The sequence below is a fragment of the Schistocerca cancellata genome, unplaced genomic scaffold (genome assembly GCF_023864275.1).
Source record: "Schistocerca cancellata isolate TAMUIC-IGC-003103 unplaced genomic scaffold, iqSchCanc2.1 HiC_scaffold_824, whole genome shotgun sequence".
NCBI lineage: Eukaryota > Metazoa > Arthropoda > Insecta > Orthoptera > Acrididae > Schistocerca > Schistocerca cancellata.
This window is the reverse complement of record NW_026046835.1, coordinates 23,335-29,334: the sequence shown is the minus strand read 5'-3', so window position 1 is coordinate 29,334 and position 6,000 is coordinate 23,335. Positions and strand designations below refer to the sequence as shown.

Sequence of the window (6,000 nt, the reverse complement as noted above, 5' to 3'; positions counted from 1 at the left end):
CGGTCAGCATGGTTGCTTCCCAAGTAGCTGCTCCGGGTTCGAAACCCGGACATCGCACGGAAGTTGTCTCCTTTACTCAGGAGAGTGTTTTCAACGGTACCAATGGTTTCCCTTTGCCCCTCGTAGGCTAGTGCGGATTACGATTCACAGCATCGTGTGTCCCCCCTGTGTCGACTTGTCTCGACTTTGCTCGGCTGACGCGAAAGCTGACGCTTGCAAATGGGCGTATATGTACAGGACACGCGCTACAAACGCCTGCGAGAGGCCACATCGACAAACACACAACGGCCCCTTTCATTTGACTGTGGCCGCATGTTCGCGCCTTTGCGTACCGAGAGCAAGGAGGGGGTCAGCGTGCTGGACCGTACCATTAGCGCACAGCAGCACCAAAAACTAAGGAAAAAGGCAAAACTGAAGAAACCAACAGCACGCGGACTTCCTAGTTCGTCACCTACCTGAGTACTAACCACGGCCAACGCTGCCTAATTTCGGTGATCGGACATGAACCCGTGTCGTTGGCACGGCATACAAGTTGGCGAGGACTGTTGCCAGGACGTGCGGACGTCCTAGTCCGTGTACAGATCATTTGGGATTTGCCTGACAGTCTCTCGCGTTGCCTTTTGGGGAAGGAAAATGGAATAGCCCTGAGCCACAACACAACGACCACGGAAACGTCCGTGAGAAGAGCTAAAACTCGGCACGAGAAAAATATGTTCCGCTATTTGTTTTCGACCGCTCGGGCTATCGGACGTGTGGACCGCCTGCACTGCTGTCACTGTCGTCTCTAGTAAAATCTCCACGGCGTGTTTCTGCGTAATTTTCTTGTTCTATAACATCAAGGGAGTACGTTAGCTTCAGAATGTTTAAAATGCATTGTCAGATGTGGGGTTCGAACCCACGCTCCCTTACGGGAACCAGAGCTTAAATCTGGCGCCTTAGACCGCTCGGCCAATCTGACGTACGACACAACCGCTCCAGTGACTTCCATGGTCTATCAAGATCTCAGGAACCTCACTCCGAAATCTGTTTCTTTTTTCGGTAGGAAGGAATTATGTCAGTTTAAGAATATGTAAGACGCAACATCAGATGTGGCGTAGGAAACGCACCCTCCCTTTCGGGAACCAATGTGGCGCGTTGGACCGCTTTCTTCCGTCGCTTCCAGTTTGAACTGTAACTAGCAAAACTTTATTTAGTAATAGGAACATTTTCACATTGATGCAAAGAAAACTAGATATTAACGAACGGCGAATAAGACCGTTTCCTAGCAACAGCCACGCTGTGCATTACGCACTCGTGGGAAGCCAATGAAATACTTCATGTGAGGCTCTAACTGTCGACCTTCACTTTACAATACTTAGGCACTGCCCCGGTGGTACCGACGCATACATACTGAAACGTCTTTGGATCGTCAGTGAGTACTTCATATTAGAACTTTCGTGTTCGCCCTGATGTGCATTAAAGGGCCGATTTATCAGAGAAAGTCAGTTCTGCGCCTAGTTTACAGTTTGTCGCCCTAGCAGCACCAGGAAAAACGGTTCAGTGGAGCTCGCCTTGCAACCGGCGTTGAGCGCCTACAGCGCTATCGCCTTCGGCCTCTGGCGCCAGGAGGGAAGGCGACACATCACGGCGCAAGCAGCGCGTAGCAGAAGGCGGTGGTGGTGTGTCGGTCAGCATGGTTGCTTCCCAAGTAGCTGCTCCGGGTTCGAAACCCGGACATCGCACGGAAGTTGTCTCCTTTTACTCAGGAGAGTGTTTTCAACGGTACCAATGGTTTCCCTTTGCCCCTCGTAGGCTAGTGCGGATTACGATTCACAGCATCGTGTGTCCCCCCTGTGTCGACTTGTCTCGACTTTGCTCGGCTGACGCGAAAGCTGACGCTTGCAAATGGGCGTATATGTACAGGACACGCGCTACAAACGCCTGCGAGAGGCCACATCGACAAACACACAACGGCCCCTTTCATTTGACTGTGGCCGCATGTTCGCGCCTTTGCGTACCGAGAGCAAGGAGGGGGTCAGCGTGCTGGACCGTACCATTAGCGCACAGCAGCACCAAAAACTAAGGAAAAAGGCAAAACTGAAGAAACCAACAGCACGCGGACTTCCTAGTTCGTCACCTACCTGAGTACTAACCACGGCCAACGCTGCCTAATTTCGGTGATCGGACATGAACCCGTGTCGTTGGCACGGCATACAAGTTGGCGAGGACTGTTGCCAGACGTGCGGACGTCCTAGTCCGTGTACAGATCATTTGGGATTTGCCTGACAGTCTCTCGCGTTGCCTTTTGGGAAGGAAAATGGAATAGCCCTGAGCCACAACACAACGACCACGGAAACGTCCGTGAGAAGAGCTAAAACTCGGCACGAGAAAAATATGTTCCGCTATTTGTTTTCGACCGCTCGGGCTATCGGACGTGTGACGCCTGCACTGCTGTCACTGTCGTCTCTAGTAAAATCTCCACGGCGTGTTTCTGCGTAATTTTCTTGTTCTATAACATCAAGGGAGTACGTTAGCTTCAGAATGTTTAAAATGCATTGTCAGATGTGGGGTTCGAACCCACGCTCCCTTACGGGAACCAGAGCTTAAATCTGGCGCCTTAGGACCGCTCGGCCAATCTGACGTACGACACAACCGCTCCAGTGACTTCCATGTCTATCAAGATCTCAGGAACCTCACTCCGAAATCTGTTTCTTTTTTCGGTAGGAAGGAATTATGTCAGTTTAAGAATATGTAAGACGCAACATCAGATGTGGCGTAGGAAAACGCACCCTCCCTTTCGGGAACCAATGTGGCGCGTTGGACCGCTTTCTTCCGTCGCTTCCAGTTTGAACTGTAACTAGCAAAACTTTATTTAGTAATAGGAACATTTTCACATTGATGCAAAGAAAACTAGATATTAACGAACGGCGAATAAGACCGTTTCCTAGCAACAGCCACGCTGTGCATTACGCACTCGTGGGAAGCCAATGAAATACTTCATGTGAGGCTCTAACTGTCGACCTTCACTTTACAATACTTAGGCACTGCCCCGGTGGTACCGACGCATACATACTGAAACGTCCTTTGGATCGTCAGTGAGTACTTCATATTAGAACTTTCGTGTTCGCCCTGATGTGCATTAAAGGGCCGATTTATCAGAGAAAGTCACTTCTGCGCCTAGTTACAGTTTGTCGCCCTAGCAGCACCAGGAAAACGGGGTTCAGTGGAGCTCGCCTTGCAACCGGCGTTGAGCGCCTACAGCGCTATCGCCTTCGGCCTCTGGCGCCAGGAGGGAAGGCGACACATCACGGCGCAAGCAGCGCGTAGCAGAGGGCGGTGGTGGTGTGTCGGTCAGCATGGTTGCTTCCCAAGTAGCTGCTCCGGGTTCGAAACCCGGACATCGCACGGAAGTTGTCTCCTTTACTCAGGAGAGTGTTTTCAACGGTACCAATGGTTTCCCTTTTGCCCCTCGTAGGCTAGTGCGGATTACGATTCACAGCATCGTGTGTCCCCCTGTGTCGACTTGTCCTCGACTTTGCTCGGCTGACGCGAAAGCTGACGCTTGCAAATGGGCGTATATGTACAGGACACGCGCTACAAACGCCTGCGAGAGGCCACATCGACAAACACACAACGGCCCCTTTCATTTGACTGTGGCCGCATGTTCGCGCCTTTGCGTACCGAGAGCAAGGAGGGGGTCAGCGTGCTGGACCGTACCATTAGCGCACAGCAGCACCAAAAACTAAGGAAAAAGGCAAAACTGAAGAAACCAACAGCACGCGGACTTCCTAGTTCGTCACCTACCTGAGTACTAACCACGGCCAACGCTGCCTAATTTCGGTGATCGGACATGAACCCGTGTCGTTGGCACGGCATACAAGTTGGCGAGGACTGTTGCCAGACGTGCGGACGTCCTAGTCCGTGTACAGATCATTTGGGATTTGCCTGACAGTCTCTCGCGTTGCCTTTTGGGGAAGGAAAATGGAATAGCCCTGAGCCACAACACAACGACCACGGAAACGTCCGTGAGAAGAGCTAAAACTCGGCACGAGAAAAATATGTTCCGCTATTTGTTTTCGACCGCTCGGGCTATCGGACGTGTGACGCCTGCACTGCTGTCACTGTCGTCTCTAGTAAAATCTCCACGGCGTGTTTCTGCGTAATTTTCTTGTTCTATAACATCAAGGGAGTACGTTAGCTTCAGAATGTTTAAAATGCATTGTCAGATGTGGGGTTCGAACCCACGCTCCCTTACGGGAACCAGAGCTTAAATCTGGCGCCTTAGACCGCTCGGCCAATCTGACGTACGACACAACCGCTCCAGTGACTTCCATGTCTATCAAGATCTCAGGAACCTCACTCCGAAATCTGTTTCTTTTTTTCGGTAGGAAGGAATTATGTCAGTTTAAGAATATGTAAGACGCAACATCAGATGTGGCGTAGGAAACGCACCCTCCCTTTCGGGAACCAATGTGGCGCGTTGGACCGCTTTCTTCCGTCGCTTCCAGTTTGAACTGTAACTAGCAAAACTTTATTTAGTAATAGGAACATTTTCACATTGATGCAAAGAAAACTAGATATTAACGAACGGCGAATAAGACCGTTTCCTAGCAACAGCCACGCTGTGCATTACGCACTCGTGGGAAGCCAATGAAATACTTCATGTGAGGCTCTAACTGTCGACCTTCACTTTACAATACTTAGGCACTGCCCCGGTGGTACCGACGCATACATACTGAAACGTCTTTGGATCGTCAGTGAGTACTTCATATTAGAACTTTCGTGTTCGCCCTGATGTGCATTAAAGGGCCGATTTATCAGAGAAAGTCAGTTCTGCGCCTAGTTACAGTTTGTCGCCCTAGCAGCACCAGGAAAACGGGTTTCAGTGGAGCTCGCCTTGCAACCGGCGTTGAGCGCCTACAGCGCTATCGCCTTCGGCCTCTGGCGCCAGGAGGGAAGGCGACACATCACGGCGCAAGCAGCGCGTAGCAGAAGGCGGTGGTGGTGTGTCGGTCAGCATGGTTGCTTCCCAAGTAGCTGCTCCGGGTTCGAAACCCGGACATCGCACGGAAGTTGTCTCCTTTACTCAGGAGAGTGTTTTCAACGGTACCAATGGTTTCCCTTTGCCCCTCGTAGGCTAGTGCGGATTACGATTCACAGCATCGTGTGTCCCCCTGTGTCGACTTGTCTCGACTTTGCTCGGCTGACGCGAAAGCTGACGCTTGCAAATGGGCGTATATGTACAGGACACGCGCTACAAACGCCTGCGAGAGGCCACATCGACAAACACACAACGGCCCCTTTCATTTGACTGTGGCCGCATGTTCGCGCCTTTGCGTACCGAGAGCAAGGAGGGGGTCAGCGTGCTGGACCGTACCATTAGCGCACAGCAGCACCAAAAACTAAGGAAAAAGGCAAAACTGAAGAAACCAACAGCACGCGGACTTCCTAGTTCGTCACCTACCTGAGTACTAACCACGGCCAACGCTGCCTAATTTCGGTGATCGGACATGAACCCGTGTCGTTGGCACGGCATACAAGTTGGCGAGACTGTTGCCAGACGTGCGGACGTCCTAGTCCGTGTACAGATCATTTGGGATTTGCCTGACAGTCTCTCGCGTTGCCTTTTGGGGAAGGAAAATGGAATAGCCCTGAGCCACAACACAACGACCACGGAAACGTCCGTGAGAAGAGCTAAAACTCGGCACGAGAAAAATATGTTCCGCTATTTGTTTTCGACCGCTCGGGCTATCGGACGTGTGACGCCTGCACTGCTGTCACTGTCGTCTCTAGTAAAATCTCCACGGCGTGTTTCTGCGTAATTTTCTTGTTCTATAACATCAAGGGAGTACGTTAGCTTCAGAATGTTTAAAATGCATTGTCAGATGTGGGGTTCGAACCCACGCTCCCTTACGGGAACCAGAGCTTAAATCTGGCGCCTTAGACCGCTCGGCCAATCTGACGTACGACACAACCGCTCCAGTGACTTCCATGTCTATCAAGATCTCAGGAACCTCACTC

General features: G+C 51.3%; 4 non-coding genes across 4 annotated transcripts; all 4 read right to left on the bottom strand.

Moving 5' to 3' along the window:
- Positions 1 to 874: 874 nt before the first annotated feature.
- Positions 875 to 958, bottom strand: Trnal-uaa (transfer RNA leucine (anticodon UAA)). Its single transcript has one exon. It is a non-coding gene; the product is annotated as a tRNA-Leu (tRNA).
- Positions 959 to 2,535: 1,577 nt separating this feature from the next.
- Positions 2,536 to 2,620, bottom strand: Trnal-uaa (transfer RNA leucine (anticodon UAA)). The gene has a single exon. It is a non-coding gene; the product is annotated as a tRNA-Leu (tRNA).
- Positions 2,621 to 4,199: 1,579 nt separating this feature from the next.
- Trnal-uaa (transfer RNA leucine (anticodon UAA)) lies at positions 4,200 to 4,283 on the bottom strand. Its single transcript has one exon. It is a non-coding gene; the product is annotated as a tRNA-Leu (tRNA).
- A 1,575-nt stretch (positions 4,284 to 5,858) lies between these two features.
- Trnal-uaa (transfer RNA leucine (anticodon UAA)) lies at positions 5,859 to 5,942 on the bottom strand. Its single transcript has one exon. It is a non-coding gene; the product is annotated as a tRNA-Leu (tRNA).
- Between the last annotated feature and the right edge of the window lie 58 nt (positions 5,943 to 6,000).